Here is a 20,460-nt window from a genome sequence, read left to right on the forward strand (position 1 = left end):
TAGGTTTTAGGTGGTTGGGGGTTGGGGTTAGGGCTGGGGTTACTAGGCTCGGGCACAATTGGTTTAGGGTTAGGGTTAGAGTGAGGCTGAGGTTGATTCCCCAGTCTTGTGTACCGTCTTTCCTTTGCCAGAGTTACCACCGATCTGTTGTTTGGTTGGAAACCCTGATGGCGTAGTGGTTAAGAGCCACCGGTGCTAACCAAAGGTCTGCAGTTCGAATCCACCAGGCACTCCTTGGAAACTCTATGGGGCAGTTCTAATCTGTCCTGTAGGGTCACTATGAGCTGGAATTGACTCGACAGCAGTGGGTTTGGTTTTTTTGGTTATTGTTTAGTTGGCTTTTCTCTACCCGCTCTTCGTCTCCCTGGTGAACATCAAGGATTGTTTCTGTGCATAAATGTTTTCAGGAGTTTTTATGATAGTGGTCTCTTACTGTATATGTCGTTTTGTGATTGACTTAGTGTGATGCGCCCCAGATTCATCCATGGTGTGAGATGTTTCGGAGATTCATCATTGGTCTTTATTGTCGTGTAGTGTTCCACTGTGTGTACGTACCGTAGTTTGTTTATCCATTCCTCTGTGGACGAGCACTTAGGTTGTTTCCATCTTTTTGCTACTGTGAATAATGTTGCAGTGAACACGGGTGTGCATATGTCTATTCCTGTGACTGCTCATGGAAACCCTGGTGGCTAGTGGTTAAGTGCTACAGCTGCTAACAAAAAGGGTTAGGGTTTGGGGTTAGGGATGTTAGGGTTAGGGTTGTTAGAGTTAGGGTCGTTAGGGTTTGGGGTTAGAGTTTAGGGTTAGGGTTTTTTGGTTGGGGTTAGGTGTTAGGGTTAGGTTTAGGGTTTGAGGTTAGAGTTTGGAATTACAGGTTAGGTGTTAGGGGTTGCAGTTTGGGGTTTAGGGTTTTGGGGTTTAGTCGTTAGGGTTTGGGTTAGGTTTTAGGGGTTAGGGTTTAGGTTTAGGATTGGGGTTGGTGTTGGGTTTGTTTGGGATATGTGGTTTGGGGTTAGAGGGTCGGTGTTAGAGGGTTGGGGTCTAGAGGGTTGGGGGTTAGAGATTGAGGGAGTTAGAGGGTGAGGGGTTAGAAGGTGAGGGGGTTAGAAGTTGAGAAGATTAGAGTGAGGGAGTGAGAAGGTGAGGGTGTGAGGGGGTGAAGGTTAGGGTTTAGGGTTAGAGGGTTTAGGCTTAGGGTTCAGAAGCTTGGGGTTAGGGGGTTAGGGTTTCAGGGTTCAGAGGTTGGGGTTGGTGTTGTGGTTAGGGTTAGAGAGTTAGGGTTAGAGGATTAGGGTTAGGGGTTAGGGCTAGGGCTTAGGGGTTCAGGTTTAGGGGTTTGGGATGGGTTTGGGGTAAGGTTTTAGGGTTTAGGATTAGAGGGTTAGGCTTAGGGCTTAGAGTTTAGGGTTTTAGGATTTAGAGTTTAGGGCTTAGGGCTTAGAGCCTAGGGTTTAGGGCTTAAGGTTTAAGGCTTAGAGTGAGCGTTAAGGCTGGGGGCTGGGGTTAGGGTTTAGGGTATTAGGGTTAGAGGGTTAGACGGTTTAGTGTTTAAGTTTAGGGTTTAGGGGTTAGGGGTTGGGGTTAAGGGTGTTAGTGTTTAGGGTTGTGGCGTTTAGGGTGTTAGGGTTAAATGTGTTAGGGCTAAGGGTGTTAGGGTTTTGCGTGTTAGGGTTTTAAGTGTTATGGTTTAGGGTTTAGAGTTAAGTGATAGGGTTAGGCTTAGGCTCATTCTTAGGTTTAGGGCTAGGGATTTGAGGTTTAGGGTTTGGGGTTAGGTTTGGAGGTTGGGGTTAGGATTAGGGCTAGGGTTAGAGGTTAGAGTTAGAGGGTTAGGGTTTCGGATTAGGGTTTCATGTTAGCGTTAGAGGGTTAGGGTTCGAGGGTTAGGGTTAGGGTCATTAGGGTTAGGGTGGTTAGGGGTTAGGGTTAGGTGTTAGGGTTTAGGGTTTACGGTTAGGTTTAGGGTTTGGGATTTGAGGTTTGGGTTTAGGGTTTGAGGCTTAGAGTATAGGGTTTAGTGTGTAGGGTTTTGATGTGTAGTGTTTTGGGGTGTAGGTGTTTAGGTTGTAGAGTTTAGGCTATAGGGGTTAGGGTTTGGGTTAGGGTTAGAGTTTAGGGCCTTGGGGGTTAGGACCTAAGGGCTTAGGGTCTTAGGGGCTTTGGGGCTCAGGGCTTAGGGGCTAGAGTTAGAGGGCTAAGGCCAGAGGGCCCGAAGGCCAGAGGGCCAGGGTTATGGTTTGATTCCTGGCTGGCAATTTTTTTCCTTCAATATTTTGTGTAAGTCATCCCTTTGCCTTCTTGCCTGCATGATTTCTGCTGAGTAGTCCAAGTTTTTTATTATTTACTCTCCTTTGTTGGTGACTTCCTTTATCCCTAGCCTCTCTTAAAATTCTCTCTATATTTGATTTTGGCAAGTTTGATTATTATGTGTCTCGGTCACTTTCTTTTGAGATCTACCTTATGTGGAATTCGATGAGCATCTTTCATGATATCATGGAAGTTTTCTGCCAACAAATCTTCAACAGTTCCCTTTGTATTTTCTGTTAGCCCTCCCTGTTCTGGTACTGAAATCACTCATAGTTATTTCTCTTGATAAAGTCCCACATGATTCTTTGGATTTCTTCATTTAAATTTCTTTTATCTGCTTTCTCTTCAAATATATTAGTCCCAAGAGTTTCATCTTCAATCTCAGTAATTCTGCCTTCCAATTCCTCAGTTGTGCTCTTCTTACTTTCTATTGAGTTTTCTAACTCTGTAATTTTATTGTTAATCTTCTGAATCTCTGACTGCAGTCTCTCTATGGTTTCTTGCAGCTTATTAAATTTTTAACTATGTTCTTGAGTAACCTTTTTAATTTCTTCAGCTGCTTTATCTTTATGTTCCTTGGCTTGATCTGCATTTTGCCTCATTGGAGAAATCCTTGGGCCCTTCACTGGCTCGCCATGCAGCTCCACGACGTCCACTCCTGGCCCTGGCATTTGGCCGGTGCCCGACTGAACGTGTGCTCCGGAGCCATGTTTCTCCACCCATCACTAGCATTCTGCCACCAGGGGATATGTGAGTGTGGGAGTCACCATTTGTCTGTCACTGGCAGCAGTGTCACGAGTCACTAGACTTCCAGGTACCAGCTGACCTAGGCTGCCTTCTGCCCCAGGCAAGGTCCGGAATCCTTTATCCCAGATGCTGACACCTGGGCACTGGCCGACATTAATTTTTATCAACACAGAGGTCTGAGTGAGGGTCAGCAGGCCAGCTAGGTGAAGTCAAGGCCAGGTGGGCGGGACTAAGGCTCCTTTGCCATCACCATGGAGACAGTCCCACCACCGGAAGAGTAGGCGGAGCTTATGATGGGCCCGGTGACAAGACTGAGCCAATGGCAGAGATCTGGCCCGCCAGGCAGATGACACAGGGCCCTCCATTATGACCTAGGACACCTAGTGGCCACAGGATTTGAGCACACCCTGGGAAAGGCTACGCAGGCACAAGGGAGCCCCTGGTGCGGACTGCTTCACGGCATTGGCAGAGCAGGCCAGGGTCCAATTTTCCCACTTTCCTCAGGATATCAGTACGCAAGACATCCTCACTCAGCATCTCTTGCCTCTCTCTCTGTATGTGTTCATTCTCTGAAATCTCTTCCTTCTCTCCCTGAGTCACTTCACAGCTTGGAGTGCCTGATAGAGTGCCTAGAGACGAAAGAGCAAAGGGGGAAGGTGACTGATTGGGGAGCTACATCACGGGTGTACTCTGGCCAGGTGAAGCTTGTTGACATGTGGCAGCCTCTCCGGAGACTACTAATTCCACTGATGACATTCTATGCAAATACCCGGGTGAGTGCCATGGGCAGAAAACATTGACACATACCTGCCAGAGGCCTATCCTGGGTCTGAAGAGTTCACCCCGGTCTCCAGCGACTCATCCTCTCAGCACACACTTTGCTGCACGCATGGAAATCGGCTCTCTCCACGAATGCCTTCACCTGCTAGGAAACACACGATGTCACTCAGCCAAAGGAGAGCACAGGCAAAGTCAACTGAAGCCCCCATTGTCAAGATTTTGCTTCTTTCTGCTGGGCCACAGCCCCCGGTGGCACACTGCATGCGCGTCACTTCTCCAAAGACAACGCCGAATTCTGGGCAACCAGGGCCCCAGCAGTCCAGAGTCTGCAGAAGGCGGCACACGGATCGCCTCTTTGCCACATACAGGAGGGAGGCCTGGGCCCTACACTGGCTCCGCTAGAGCTCCACGACCTCAGCTATTTTCCCTGACCTTTGGCCCGTGCCCTCATGAGTGTGTTATCTCTAGTTACACTTCTCCTCCGACCACTCTGAATCCACCACCTGCGGATACCTGAGTATGGAAATTAACATCTATCACTCGCTGCAGTGTCACAGGTCGGTCACTAGGTGTCTAGGCTCAGACTGACCTTGGCTGTCTTCTGCCCAGGCAACTAGCCTAAGCCTTCAAAGGAAATGAGGACACGTGGTCACTGGCCGACATCCTTTAACCAACACTGAGTCCCTGGTCAGCATCCTGGAGTCCTGGCAAGAAGAGCCAGGCACCTCCAGGAGCATCTGGAGGAGGAGACAGGGGCTGAAGAGGCTACCACACCTACTGGTGCTGCTACACATGTCGGAGACCTGGCTGCAGAGGGTGCAGGCATGGCCTCAAGGTCAAAGGAGAAAGCACCTGAAGACGTGCTAGGACTCTTAGACTGAGAGAAGCAGGATGTCTGGACTGCAAAATATGTACTCTTCAGGGAAGAAGTTCATTCAAGCTTCTTAAACCCACCTCACCTGGAAAATCCATCCTCTTTTAGCCTTGTGCCCCTTCCACACCCCTTCTAGTACAAAGAGAGATGCAGCCCTACGGCACCAGGGTGGAAGAAGCCCCAGGATAGCTGTCCGAAGACATGAGGTCCACTCAAAAGCTTCCCCCGCCAAGGAGAGAAGAGGACAAGACTCATCTGCAGATGAGGTCTCAGGGCCCTGAGAATGAGCATAATGTTTGTAAGGAAAGAGAAATAGGATTTCAGTGGGACATGGAAGTCTGAGAAAGAGCCTCTGCAAAGATAGCTCTAAGGGAGGTGTGATTGTGAAGGTGGGCTGGTCACTGAGTTCTTTGTAGTACAAGGTACCAGACAGAAGCCAGACTCTGGGGGGAACCTGCCTGCCGGTGAGCAGTGGGCATAAAACCCTAAACCAATGAGAATCGAATCCCTTCTCAGCAGCTTCTGCACAGATCAGTGATGTTTGCTTGGTCTTTCTCTTTTCTGTGGTCTAACCTGATCTGTTCTGAGATCAGAGAGTTGGAATAGAAAAGCCTGACTGAGATGAAACGAGCAAAGAGAAGACAAGGCCTCCTAAATCTGGTGAAGACAGAACACAGATAACCAAAGGTGAGGATGGGAAGAAACAGATTGAGTTCCAAGTCCCATCCACAGTATCCCAGGGCCTGGGAATCCCTGAAAGTGCCAGAGGTGTGTACTCCCTGGGAGATGCGACCCCAAGTGTCAGAGGAAGCCCTGTGGAGCAAGGAAGGGAGGGCAGGGCCTCTAGGATGGGCACTTCCATACAGGCTGCCCATGTGAATTTCTCAGAGTGACCGTGACAGATCCTGAGAGGGACAGTTTGAGGCAAAGGAAAGTAAGTTTTCTGAAGACGGGTGAATTCCACAGTCGCCTGATAATGAAACAGAAATCCCGTCCTGCTCAGAGGTACTGAGTAGGAGGGATTGTGAATTCCCATCCTGCACAGAGGTTGGCTGGGAAGTTCGACTGTCTAAAGACAATGTGGCCAAAGTCTTCTTTATCTTTCAAAGATATATCTTTAACTTCCTGCAAATTCAATCCTGAAAAAAAGCCTAGAATATACAAGTGTGGGTTTTTCAGGAGAGCAACAAGGGGAGAAGGTGATAGTGGCATATCAGAGAAGGAGAACAATAGTCTAAGGGTCCCTGTGTTACTTAATGAATCACACACGGTGTCAAGCATTCTTCCTTACCTGTAGACATGCAAATTCAGTAGATGTTTTAGCAATAACTGAATTAATCCTCAGAATTCTTTTTGGCCATTTCGAGGCATAGAGACCAGAAGAAGTCATTAGTTACAAGAGCAAGCAATAATTCGCTGGTCTGAATTTTGTTCAATTTCTGTGTTTGCCCTTCATAGATGGATAAAAGTCTCTGAATCTGGCATTGAAGACAGTGTTTTCTCTATTGTTATGGATTGAATAGTGTCCCCCAAAATGTGTGTCAACCTGGCCAGGCCATGATTCCCAGTATTGTGTGGTTGTCCTGCATTTTGTGATCTGATGTGATTACTTATGTGTTGTAAATTCCAACCTCTGTGATGTTAATGAGGCAGGATTAGAGGCAGTTAGGTTAATGAGGGAGGACACAATCTGCAGGATTAGGGTGAGTCTTGAATCAGTCTCTTTTGAGATACAAAGAGAAAAGTGAGCAGAAATGAGAGGGACCTCATACCACCAAGGAAGAAGTGCCTGGAGTGGAGCATGTCCTTTTGACCCAGCGTCCAGGCACTGAGAATTTCCTAGGCCAGGGGAAGATGGATGACAAGGACTTTCCCCCAGAGCCACAAAGAGAGAAAGCTTTCTCTTAGAGCTGGCGCCCTGACTTCAAACTTCTTGCTTCTTAAACTGTGAGAGAATAAGTTTCTGTTTGTTAAAGCCATCCACTTGTGCTATCTCTGCTATAGCCACACTAGATAACTAAAAAACACATATATAAAATAGTAAAAAAAAAAAAAAAAAGTTTCAAATACACACACATACACGTATGATGTTATTAAACTTTAAAAGGTTTTACATTCTTATAACACATTTAACAACAGAGATTTGTATACAGAAGTTATAATAAGAGCCATCCCCACATAAGTATATTGTACCTGCTCCCCCAAAGTGTCCAGTGTCCAAAGATACATATGTACCCTTTTACACACTTCTTTTTGCCGGGACACATGTAAGTACATTCATTTGTTTGTTTTTATGGAAATTAGGTCACATTCTACCCATGTTTTTCTCTGAATCACTCTTCACTTGACAATTTTTCATGGTTCCTCTAAATCAGCAGACATGGAAGAAGCACTCTTTTTGGTTCTTCTTATTTTTAACTCCCACCACTCTTCTGTCAGTTTGTTGTAGTGTGGTGGCTTGCATGTTGCTGTGATGTTAGAAGCTATGCCACCGGTATTTCAAATACCACCAGGTTCACCGATGGTAGACTGGTTTGAGTGGAGCTCTGGATTTAGACAGACTAGGAAAAAGGACCTAGTGACCTATTTCTAAAAACAACTGGCCAGTGAAATCTTACAAATAGTACTGGAACACTGTCTGATGGAATGACAGAGGATAACCCCTTAGGTTGGAAGGCACTCAAAATACAAGTGGGGAAGAGCTACCTCCTCAAAGTAGATCCCACTTTAATGACGTTTCCTGATGGGGCACAACTCATAATGAGAAGAAACTGATGCAAATATCCTTTAATAATCAGAACGTGGAATGAAGGAAGTATGAATCTAGGGAAATTGGAAGTCATCAAAAATGAAATGGAATGCATAAAGGTCAGTAATCCAAGGCATTAGTTAGCTGAAATAGCTTGGTTTTGGACCTTTTAAACTAGACAATGATATGTTCTACTATGCCAGGATTGAGATACTGAAGAGAACGGCATCATATTCATCGATAAAAAGAACATTTCAAGATCTTTTCTGAAGTAGAACACTACGAACAATAGGATAATATTCACAGGCCTACCAGGAAGACCAGTTAATAAGACTATTATTCAAATTTACACACACATTATGAATGTGAAAGATGAAGAAGTTGAAGGTTTTTACCAAGTTCCGCAGTTTGAAACTGATCAAACGTGATGCATTCATCAATCAAGATGTACTGATAATTACGTAATTAGAATGCGAAGTTGAAAACAAAGCAGACAAATCAGCAGTTGGAAAATAAGGTATTGATGATAGAAATGACAATGAAGCTTACCTGATAGAATTTGGCAAGACCAATGACTTATTCATTGCACATACCTTTCGTCAGGAACATAAATGGTGACTATACTCGTGAACCATTCCAGGCAGAATAGATAGGAATCAAATTTGTGGAAGGTGATGATGGAGAAGGTCAATACCATGAGTCAGAATCAGGCCAGGGGCTGACTGCAGAACAGATGATCAGTTGCTCATATTCACGTTCAAGTAGAAGCTGAAGAAAATTAAAACAAGTCCATGAGTCAAAGTATGCCCTTGAGTATATCAAACCTGAATTTAGAGACCATCTCAAGAATAGATTTGATGCACTGCACACTAATGATCGAAGACCAGATTAGTTGTGGGATGATAACAAGGACATCATATATGAAAAAAACAAAAAGTCATTAGAAAGACAGGAAAGAAAGCAAAGACCAAAGAGGATGTCACAAGAGACTCTGAATCTTGCTCTTGAATGTACAGTACCTAAAGAGAATGGAAGGAAAAATAAAGTAAAAGAGCTCAACAGAATACCTGAAAGGGAAGCTGGAGAAGACAAAGTATGATAATAATAATGTGAACAGATCTGGAGTTAGAAAACCAAAAGGGAAGAAAACACCTGGCATTTCTCAAGCTGAAAGAACTGAAGGAAATATTCAAGCCTCTAGGTGCAATACTGAAGGAAGGATTCTATGGGCAAAATATCGAACAACACAGGAAACATCAAAAGAAGACGGAAGGAATACACAGACTCAATACACCAAAAAGAATTGGTCGACATTCAACCATTTCAGGAGGTAGGATTGGATCAAGAGCTGATGGTACTGAAGGAAGAACTCCAAGCTGCACTGAAGGCATTGGCAAAAAACACGGCTCCAGGAACTGATGGAGTACCAAATGAGATGTTTCAACACAGGGACGCAGTGCTGGAGGCACTCACTTGACTATTCCAATATATTTGGAAGACAGCTACCTGACCAAATGACTGAAAGAGATTTATATGTGTACCCATTTCAAAGAGAGGTGGTCCAACGCAATGTGGAAATTATCGAGCAATGTAATGTCATTAACATCCCACGCAAGAAAAATTTTGCTGAATATAATTTAAAAACAGTTGCAGCAGTACACAGACAGGCAACTACCAAAAATTCAAGCTGGATTCAGAGGAAGACATGGAATGTGGGATATCATTTCTGATGTCTGATGGATCTTGGCTGAAAGTAGAGTATATCAGTAAGATGTTTACCTGTTTTTGTTTCCTATACAAGCACACTCAACTGTGTGGCTCATGACAAATTATGGATAGCTTAGCAAAGAATGGGAATTCCAGAACACTTAACTGTATTCATGCGGAATATCTACGTAGACCAAGAGGTAGTCATTTGAGTAGGGCAAGGGGATACTGTGTGGTTTAAAATCAGAAAGTTATGTGTCATGGTGGTATCCTTTCACCATACTTACTCAATCTGTATGCTGAGCAAACATTCTGAGAAGCTGGTTTCGAAGAACAAGAACATGGCATTAGTTTTGGAGAAAGATTCACTAACAACCTATGATATGCAGCTGATACGACCTTGCTTGCTGAAAGTAAAGAGGACTTGAAGCAGTTACTGATGAAGAGCAACCACTACAGCCTTCAGTATGGATTACACCTCAACATAAAGAAAACAAAAATTCTCACAACTGGACCAGTAAGCAACACCATGATAAACAGAGAAAATACTGAAGTCATCAAGCATTTCATTTAACTTGAATCCATAATCAATGCCCACAGAAGCAGCAGTCAAGAATTCAAACAATGTATTGCATTGGGCAAATCTGTTGCAAAAGACCTCCTTAAAGTGTTGAGAAAGAAAGATGTCACTTTGAGGACTAAGGTGTGCCTGAGCAAAGCCATGATATTTTCTATCACCTCACATGCTTGAGCAAGTTAGACAATGAATACGGAAAACCGAAGAACTGATTCATTTAAAATATGGTGTTGGCAAAGAATACTGAATATACCATGGACTGCCAGAAGAATAAACAAAACCATCTTGGAAGAAGTACACCAAGAATGCACCTTAGAAGCAAGGATGGCGAGACTTCGTCTCACGTGCCTTGGACATATTTTCAGGAGGGACCTGTCCCAGGAGAGGCTCATCATGCTTGGAAAAGCTGAGGGTCAGAAAAAAAGAGGAAGGCGCTCAACAACATGAACTGGCACACTGGCTGCAAGAATGGGCTCAAACATAGCAATGATTGTGAGGATGGTTCAGGATCAGGCGGTGTTTCATTCTGTTTTACACAGGATCGATGGCATCTAACAGCCACAACTAACATATGTATGCATATATATATGTATGTGTGTATGTGTGTGTGTGTATATATATATACCCATTGCCATCGAGTCGTTTCCAACTCATAGTGACCCTACAGGACAAAGTAGAACTGCCCCACAGAGTTCCCAAGGAGCGCCTGGTGGATTCGAACTGCTAACCTTTTGGTTAGCAGCTATAGCTATTAACCATTATGCGACTAGCGTTTCCATATATATATATATATATATATATATATATATATATATATTCTCTTCACTAGTTTTGCATCTCTAGAGATCCCAGGCTAAGACATTTGGTACCTACTGTGGTTCTAGAGGAACCAAATCTTAAGGATGAGTTTTCTGAATTGATTCTCAAGTCTGGCTAGTCTTAAAGGCACTGATGACTGTCTCCAGTAGTAAACAGGCTATTGCTAATCCATGGTGGGAGGTGACAATAGAAATACGCAAAATACTACTACCACTGGATCAAATATTTGTGAGAGACAAGGCTCTGCCTGATTACATATTTGATACTTTTCTATAATTTTGTCAGAATAAGAATAATAAGGAAGCTGCTTGGTTAGTCCTGCTTTTGCTAGTCACACTGGTGAATGAAAGAAATGGGCTCAAAGCTGAAGCACCACATACAAGATCTGAAAGCTGCCACTTGTGCCCAGAAAGAAAACCATATTTCTTATAGTAACAAGGCTAATGCTGCCAAAAATAAACTCAGATTCTTATCATAAGAGTGACTGAATTAAAGCGCCAGTTGAATATCCAGCCTCAAATGGTGTCTGAAGTTAGAGTGAGGGCACTGATTGGGAAGAAATGGGATCCTGAAACTTGGGATGAGGACATATGGGCAGACAGTCAGGAAGCGGGGGACAATGAACCTCCAATTTCTGTTGAATCGCTCTTCCTAACAGAACCAGACCTCTTACTCCCATCTGAAGAGATTCTCTAACTTTGCCTGCTAAGGCACCCTTCCCAGTAAAACAATTATCCCTTCCACCTCCATCTAATGAGATTACCCTCAGCTGTGCCTGAAGTGTCTTGTTTGAGTTATCTCCTGGGGTGGTATCTGGGGCATTGCCTGGGGCATCACCTTAGGCAGATGTCTTATAAGACACGGCTGAACATCCCACTGCCACTGCCCATTTTTGCTTCTAGACCTATACCTAGACTTCAGTCCCAACAAGCCCCAAAAGGTGAACTATGAAGTGTGACCCAGGAGAAAGTATGCTAAACTCCAAAAGAACTGCTTGATTTTTCTAATACATACATACATACATACAGAAACCTGGTGAATATGTGTGGGAATGGCTATTATGGGTGTGGGATAATGGTGCAAGCAACATAAAGGTGGATTAGTCTAAGTTTATTGATATAGGCCAAGGAAGCATAGATTCTTCATTCAGTGTTTCAGCTTCAGAGGTTAGAAAAGGATCTCATAGTTTATTTGGTTGGTTTACTGAAGCATGGATTAAGTGGTGGCCTACAATAAATCAAGTGGAAATGGCAGATCTGCCATTGTATAATGTAGGAGAAGGTATCCAAAGGCTGAGGGAAACTGGCAGGTTAGAATGGATTTATTAGGCTGGACCCACAGATCCACACACGGAGTGCCCAGAGGGCTCTCTTTGTACCATAGCGGTGAGGTACAAATTTGGGAAGCAAGCCCCAGCATTATTGAAGACTTCTGTGGTTGCTATTTTATGTAAGTAAGAGTCCACAGTGAGAACTGCCCTAACTGAATTAAGACACCTAACTACAATGCAGTTGACTGGACCCCGTGGTGGTAGCAGCCAAGTGGTGGCACTCAATCAACAAAGACAAGGTGTGTGTGGTTACCATAACAGACAGTAGAGTCAAAGCAGTAATCAGAATAGTCTGCTCACATGGATTTATGGCAATGGCTACTTAGTCATAGTGGCCCTGGGAGTGAAAGAGCTGGGAAATGTACATCTCCTGGTACCTAGTGTCTTAGATATCTAGTGCTCCTGTAACAGAAATACCACAAATGGATGACTTTAACAAAGAAAATTATTCCCTCACAGTCCAGGAGGCTCTATAAGTCCAAATTCAGGGTGCCAATTCCAGGGGAAGACTTTTTCTCTCTGTCACTCCTAGGGGAAGGTCTTTGTCACCAATCTTCCCCTGGACAAGAAGGTTCTCAGCACAGGGACCCTAGGTCCAAAGTATGCACTGCTCCTGACACTTCTTTCTTGGTGGTACTGAGGTCCCCCTGTCTCTCTGCTCTTTTCTCTTTTATATCTCAAAAGAGACTGACTTAAAACACAACTTAATCTTGTAGATTGAGCCCTGCCTCCTTAACATAACTGCTTCAAATCTTCGCTCATTAACATCATAGAGGTAGGATTTACAATACATTGGAAAATCACACCAGCTGACAAAATGGTGGATAATCGCACAATACTGGGAAGCATGGCCTAGTCAAGCTGATATATACATTTTGGGAAGACAGAGTTTAATCCGTAACACCTAGTATGCAGCTATCGACCTGTTAATGTCTTTTTCTCCATACCTGTTTGGAAGTATCACCAGAAACAGTGTGCCTTCTCTCTGACCTAAGTATATAAGGACCAAATAATATAGAGGAATCTCTGTTACATTTTCTCCATCTTACCGTTATTTGGCCTCATAGGCAGACCCAGTCACTTAATTGCACGGCAGAATGAAGAGATTAAAGCCCCAACATTCTTGCCAGTGGACCAGGAAGGTAGCTGCTCAGACATCAGACAGCCTCAGAGAGACAGAGACCAGGCGGCTCAAGAGAGGGATACCATAAAGTTGTTTTTCATACCCCCCTCCACTCCCACAGTTGCATATGCTTTGCTCTGACCCTAAGAAGTAGATCAATCCTTTGAGAACTGCATTATGGGTTAGAACACCAACAAGGTCCCAGACTGAGTGACACTCCCATAGATTACATCCAAATATCATTGCAAAGTCTTCAAAATCTGAACTGACATCTGAGCCACAGCATCCAGAAGTTGGGAAAGAACCTGCAGCCTGAACATAACTGGGTCAAGTGATTGCTAAAACAAACAACATCAACATTTTCTGTAAGATTGAAGTAAGACATAGTCTTGGAATCATAGACAAAAACTTTAAAAAGCTACTTTAACCACGCTCAAAGAAGTAACAGGCACAACTTAGAAAAATAGAAAAATACATAGAAACCATTCACAAATGAAAATTTTAGACAGGAAAAATAGAGATAAAAAATTCACTTGATCAGCGGAATGCTGTTGACAGACAAAAGGATCAATGAGATGAAAATAGTTCAATTGAAAATATCCAATCTGAAAACAGAGAGCAAATATTGAAAAAAAAAATGAACAGAGCCTCAAAAAAATCCAAAAATATCTAACATTTATTTATTGGAATTCCATAAGGTGTGGAGAAAATATGTGGTGTAGAAAAAAGTATCTGAAGAAATACTGGCTGAACACTTTCCCAATTTGTTGAAAGACATAAACTTACAGATTCAACAAGCTATGCAAACTCCAACAAGTTAAACTCACATAATTTTACGCCCAAATGACTCACTGTCAATTGTGGAATAACAAGGACCAAGAAAATATCTTCAAAGAAGCTAGAGAGAAAACAACTCATCTCACACAGGAGAAACAATTGGAATGACTCTGTATTCATCATCTGTAGCCATGGAGGCCAAAAGGCTGTGAAAACAACATTTTTTCAACACTGAAAGAAAAGAAACATTAACCCAGTGTTCTATAGGCTGTTATTTCTTTCATGAGTAAAGGAAAAATATTGACATTCTCAGGTGAAGGACGCTTAAGAGAATTCATCGCCACCAGACTTGTTCTAAATGAAACACTAAGGAAGTTCTTCAGGTGGTAGACTTGGAATTTCAGGAGTTATGGAAAGCAACAAAGTCGAAAGTACCTTCTGAAGTTTGCCGATCAGCCAAAGATTAGACAGGTCTATAAAACAAACAATAACACACGTGAAGAAAGTGTTTCTTAGTTCAATCGTGTGTATGAGACCAAAAGTACAAAACCTGCCCAAAAGCACAGAAAAGAGGGCAGGACGGAACAGGAATCATGGCGGATGGAAACGGGGAACCGGAGCATAGAAGAGAATATTGACACATCATGAATATTGCCACCAATGTCACAAAACAATTGTGTATAAATGGCTGAACAAGAAAGTAATTTGCTCTGTAAAGTTTCAAATAAAGCACAATAAAAAATTTTTAAAAAGTGGTAGGTATCTGGGTAAACATATTATGCCAACCCTGATGTCACTGCACAACATGGTGCAGGACTCCCCTCTTTGGAAAGACTTTCTAGCCTATTGCAAACACTTTGGAATATACTCTTGGTGGCAAATTAGTATTAGAGAATGGGATTATTTTGAAAATATGAGATGTCTGTACTCATGTCTGGTGAATAAACTGGATAATAAAATTTTCAGAGCGAAATGAGATGTTCTAACAGAAAAATAGGCCTGAATTCCCACGTGGGCCATGAGCCTAATCTGAAGGCCTTTCCCAGAGAGGCATTTCAGGCACTTCTAGAGCAGCAGGAGCACTGGGGAATGCATGTATCAACCTCCCCCAGGGCCTTCTCTGAGGAGTAAGTACCTGCTTTAGTACTAAGCTTAGGGGTTCATAAATAGTCATTCTGCATAAGGTCTTCAGGTTCAAGTCTGTAATCCAGCTGGGATTCTGTGTGTGCTGCATCTCTGCATCAAAAGAACATGCTTCTAGAAGCAGAATGCCAGGAGAGAGGCGGTAGGGCAGTTGGGGGTGGGGGGTGCTGCGCAGACAGGGGTGCCCAAGGGAGGCACAATATAGTCATTCTGCAGCAGGTCTAGTCATTCTGCATAAGAATTAGAATGCTTCTGTCAATGCATAATAGTTTACATGCAGGACATAAACAAAGTGACTGAAGGACAAAGTCGAATAGTAAACCAAGCCACTCCCTGTCAATCCTTACCTGAGAGGGTCTTCATGAAGACTTCCGGGGATGGAGAAGGACACAGTAAATGCTGATTTATTTTACCTCTTCCTTCCTCAAGAAACAGGAACTGGTGTTAAGATGTCAGGTGTCAAGCCCCAAACTCCTCTTCTGGTCTGTATTTAAGCTGTATAATAAAACTGGGATCAGGCAATCAGCCGTGAGCAGACAGACCCAGAGTATTCCCAGTGCCCCACATCTTTGAGCTCCAGTGAGATCCTGTTCTTAGTCACTAGATTAGCAGAGGAGCTGAAAGACTGAAATTCCGTGTTTTAAGGCAACTTGGGCTTCAAACAGTCACTTATTGCTAAAGTCGTATTTCTCTGTGTTAATTTATGATCCTTAACTCAAATCCGGAGTTTGGAGCTCATTTTGATAACTCCTCATTAGTCTGCATAGACTAGATTCTGCTCACAGTCAGTGATGACAATGGAGGAAACAAAGTCCCTAGCCCAGAGGAGGGACTGCTCCCCATATTTGGGGAAATGCCCCTGGGAAGCATCGGCGAGGTGCACTTTGGCCTCTGTGGCTTTGCCTTCTGCTCCTGGAATTGCACCCTGGGGGCCTCCATATGCAGACCCAGAGTCCGTGGGTGACCACAACTCCCCCCTTCTGGGTCATCGTCAGGACACACGTTGCGATATGCTTCCTGCCCTCCTTTCCAGCATAAGCGCTGCGATCACAAGTGGCAGAACCAGTTCTCAGGTCCAGACCCTAGACCTTGCCCTCCTTGGCCTTAGGCTTCCCCTAGTCCTGGTGGAACCTGCAAGCCTGGCGGATGCGAGGTTAGCACCCGGCTGGGTGGGCTTGGGCCTGTCTCAAAAGGCTCATGGCGCACGCGGGTTCCGCCTCCTTGGAGCCTGCGGGCTTGCGGCGGGCAGCCCGACATCTCCTGCCTCCCTCGGGCGCCCTCTCTGGGCAGCAGCTCCCCTCCCCCTCCCCCGCCAACCACCCAACAGTCGCACTGCCTGCTTTCTGCTTCTAGAAGCGTGTTCTTTTGATGCACACATGCAGCACACACAGAAGCTCAGTTGGATTACAGACTTGAACCTGAAACGCACAACTTTAAAACTACTAGACTGGCGGGGGGCAGGGGTATTGGCAGTGAAAAACGGAAAAAAAAAAAATAAGAAAGAGAACAATTACAAAAAAAGTATTAGAAGACTATATCCTCACATTATGGACTCAAGAAGGTTGTGGATAAACAACTGCGCAGATAGCATACTGTTGTCTCTTTGCAAATAAGTCTTAAATGAGGGAATTTGGTACCGGGAAGAGTTGCAGAGCCTGACTTTGGGGAAATCTGGGATTGATGAATTGCCTTCCATGAGGCTACAAGCCCTGATAATCAATATTTGAAGATGAGATTCGAGCAACCTAGAACATGCATCAGAATTTTTTCTAAGTAAATTAGCACCAGAAGATGCCTTTAACCACTAAATAAAATGGGTCAGTAGTTCAAGATCTCCCTACAAAGAAAACGGCAGACCTAGATCGTTTCCAGTCAGGTTCCAGCAAACATGCAAAAAACAGTCATTTTAATCTTGTACATAGTCAACAGAGATTAGAAAACCATGAGATACTCCCCTAACTTGATCCTTAAGGCTAGTTTAAAAATGATAACAAATTAGAGAAGGATGGTAGAAGAAGAGTTAGAGGACAAGCACACTCAGTAACTGAGATGCAAAACCCTACGTAAGATGCCAGCAAAGGAAATCAGCAAAGGATAAACCACGTAACATGCCATGATCAAGGCGTTTTATTGTAGGCATACAAATTTGAGTGAACATTAAAGATTTAGTAATTTCATTCACCACATGCATAGGTGAAAGAAGAGAAGACATATGCTCACCTCAAGAGATGGGGGCAAAGCAGGTTGATAAAATCCAATCACACGGAGAGATAAGGACTAGGAGCAAATATGGAACAGAAAAGGAGTTCCCGAACATGGAAAACTACAACTAGCACGATAGTTCATGGTGACGTGTGGGACATTCTCTTTAAAATTAATAAACAATAAAATAAGGGTGCTTCTATCATTACTTTTATTAAACATTGAACACTGGAAGTGTAAGCTAGTACAAAAAGAGAAAAAGTATAACTGCTATTCATAGATTATAGGACTGTCTCCATTGAAAACTGTAGAAAATACTGGAATTAATAGTAATCATAAATAAAAAATAAATTGAAATTTCAATGCATCAGCATCAAGCTGACTCTGTCATAGCTCTTAGGTGAAAGCAAAGGACACTGATAGGGAAAGAGCAGATTCGGGTGGGCTAGACCAAGGAGGGAAGAAAATTATTCTGCACTGGGCTGAACTTATAAGCACGGGTATGTGTGTTAGTTACCTAGTCCCTCCATAACAAAAAATAACACAACTGGATGGCTTTAAAGAACAGAAATTTATTTTCTCACAGTTTAGCAGGTAGTAGTTCGAATTCAGGGCATGGCTGTAGTGGGAGGTCCTTCCTTGTCTACCTCAGCTTCTAGTAGATGCCAGCAATCATTTGTGTTCCTGGCCTTCTAGAAGCATCTGTCTTCTTTGTCTGTCTTCCTTTTCACCTGTTTGTGTCTGTGTGTATTCTGCTCCTTTTATAACTAAGAAGAGTTAGGCTTAGGACCCACCCTACATTGGTATGACCTCATTCACATAATAAAAGCAGGCCCCCTCTTTCCTAACAAGGTCAGATTTACAGGTACAGGGGTTAGGATTTCCACATACATTTTGGAGGGACACAATTCAATCCCTAACAGTCGACTTACCAGATATTCTGGATTGAGAGTACTCGCATGAACAGCTGAGAGTGGTTCCAATTCTTTGCTACATTCGTTGGCTGAAACTTGTCTCAATGGTCACCCAAAGGAACGCTGGAGCAATTTATTGTGTAGGACCTAGCCAACCATTCCTAATCACATCCATTGTGTGGAAAAACACACAATCCCATCACCGAAGCCTTGAGAAATTCATGGATAAGAAAAGAATAGTGGCTGGAACAAAGAATTGTTTCATAGCCTAGATAACATGGTGTAGGTGTTAGATATTCACATGGAGATGTCAGGTAATAAAACTTCACCCCACATGGGGATGTCAAGGATAATACCAACAGCTAATGTTCATTGAGTACCTACACTGGTGCCAGGCACTCCTGTGCTTTTCCTTTCATGTTTGCTTTCATGATGGCCATATGAGGAATGTATCATTATAATGCATAAAGAGGTCAATACAGAGAGTTACGCTGACATTTGAATATATGAGTCTGGACCCAGGAGGAGTTTGAATGGATGGAGGTATAAACCTCACGTCCTTAGCTACAAATAGACAGCAGTGAACTCACTGAGGCATCCTAGAGGGAGGGTGTCAACAGAGAGAGGAGCAGGCACCAAGCCCAAGGGTACTCGGGTATCTAGAAGCCTGCCAGGTGAACAGCAGCCAACAAGCCTCTCTGAAGTCCAGTGTGGTTCCTGGAGGGTTGTCTGTCCTTGCTCTCAGCTGCATTTCCCCAGTGCTCCTCCCCCCTGCACTGGGTTGTCCGCTCATGACGACAGGGACAGTGTGTACCTTTCACCACTGTATCTGCATAACACAGACTATTTCTGGCCCATGGAATATACCGACTGAATGAAAAATAAACAAACGATAAGGACGTAAAATCCTTCGTAGTTGATACCTTGGGATACATTAAGGGGCTTCATGAGTAAGAGGGAGAAAAACTGATCAGGGCTGCTTCTGAGACCATCTCTTAGGCGTAATGAGTGTTAAACAATAATTAAACAAAGAGATTTAATGGCAGAGATGTATGCTAAAAAGATGTAAGTATACGTTGAAGATTACTAGAAACATGCACATTTATTATTGCAACTATAGTCAAATCGTTAAAAAACATATACTACATGCACACAGAATATTATAAAGTAATTTAATGCCCTCATTAAAAGAAAACCAAAAAAATTTATCATGAGAAAAGACTAATGTTGAATGAAAATATCAGGATATAATATCCGTGTTAATATACATAAATGTGTGTGCTAATACACACATAAAACCAGTTGCCACTGAGTCAGTTCTGATCCATGAGGACACCAGTGTGCCAGAGTAGAACTGTACCCCATAGGGGTTTCAGTGGCTGAGTTTTCGGAAGTAGACTGCCAGACCTCTCTTTCACAGCAATTCTGGGTGGATCTGAACTCCAACTTTCTGTCAGCAGCTCAAGATATTAACCATTTGCATCAACCAGAGACTCTAATACGCATACACGCCAATATAAGTAAGATAACAGACATATCGGAACGTTAATAATTTATTCTATGCATTACGTATGTTTTCTTGTTATTTATTGCATACTTTCCCATTGCTTCCAAGTTTTTGAGGAATAGAATGTACTTTTGGAAAAATTCATGAGAGATTTTTAAGTAATGAAATAATTAACAGAAACAGAATGAGTAAATCTGTGGCAACGCAGCCCATGAACCCAAGATTACAGTAACACTGCTATGAAAAGGAGAATTGTGGAGTCCTGAAGCTCAGTGGTCCCATGCATGCATCAGGAAAGACGGAAGAGCAAATAAACAAGGAGAAAATACAGTGAGCCAGAGGAGTGGGAGCCCTCTGTTGTGGGCACAGTTTTCTCATGAAACTTTAGATGCACACAATGGGTGGGATTATCCACTTCCATCACACAAACATTTTTATTACCCTTGATTTTAACGGAACTATGTTATAAAAACAAATAATAAAATAAAGTATAATAAAAGAATAAATCTCATAGTGGACTACTATCATTTTCCCCAGCCACTGAGGAGGGCAGGAGACACACACGGGAAAGAAGATGGAGCAGTGTGAAGAATCATGCTTAGTGAGGAGGGGAGTGTTTCTGAGACAGGCCTTACCTGCTACCACCTAGGGAAGTAGGCAGCCGTGCAGGACCAACTGGAAGAAATGGCACATTATTTCTGAGACCTACTCCAGCTCATAACAAATTATGGATAACATGGGGAAGAATGAGATTTCCAGGACACTTAATTGTTTTCATGAGAAACTTGTACATAGAAAAAGAGGCAGTCATCTAAACTGAACAAGGAATACTGCATGGTTTAAAGTCAAGAAAGGTGTGCATCAGTGTTGTATCCTTTCGCCATACCTATTCAACCTGTATGCT

The 20,460-nt window shown here is 43.2% G+C and overlaps 1 long non-coding RNA gene across 2 annotated transcripts in view; it reads right to left on the reverse strand.

The window, feature by feature from the left end:
* Positions 1-3,336: 3,336 nt before the first annotated feature.
* Positions 3,337-20,460, reverse strand: part of LOC135230029 (uncharacterized) — a 224,350-nt gene continuing 207,226 nt past the window's right edge. Inside the window, exons 5-7 of one of the 2 annotated variants that reach the window (XR_010320668.1) lie at positions 8,051-10,147; positions 3,862-3,979; positions 3,337-3,683 (exon numbers count right to left, since the gene is read on the reverse strand). This is a non-coding gene — a long non-coding RNA (uncharacterized LOC135230029). Of the gene's footprint in view, positions 3,980-8,050; positions 10,148-20,460 lie in introns of both variants that reach the window. The other variant, XR_010320667.1, reaches the window with a different exon arrangement.

The sequence above is a fragment of the Loxodonta africana genome, unplaced genomic scaffold (genome assembly GCF_030014295.1).
Source record: "Loxodonta africana isolate mLoxAfr1 unplaced genomic scaffold, mLoxAfr1.hap2 scaffold_73, whole genome shotgun sequence".
NCBI lineage: Eukaryota > Metazoa > Chordata > Mammalia > Proboscidea > Elephantidae > Loxodonta > Loxodonta africana.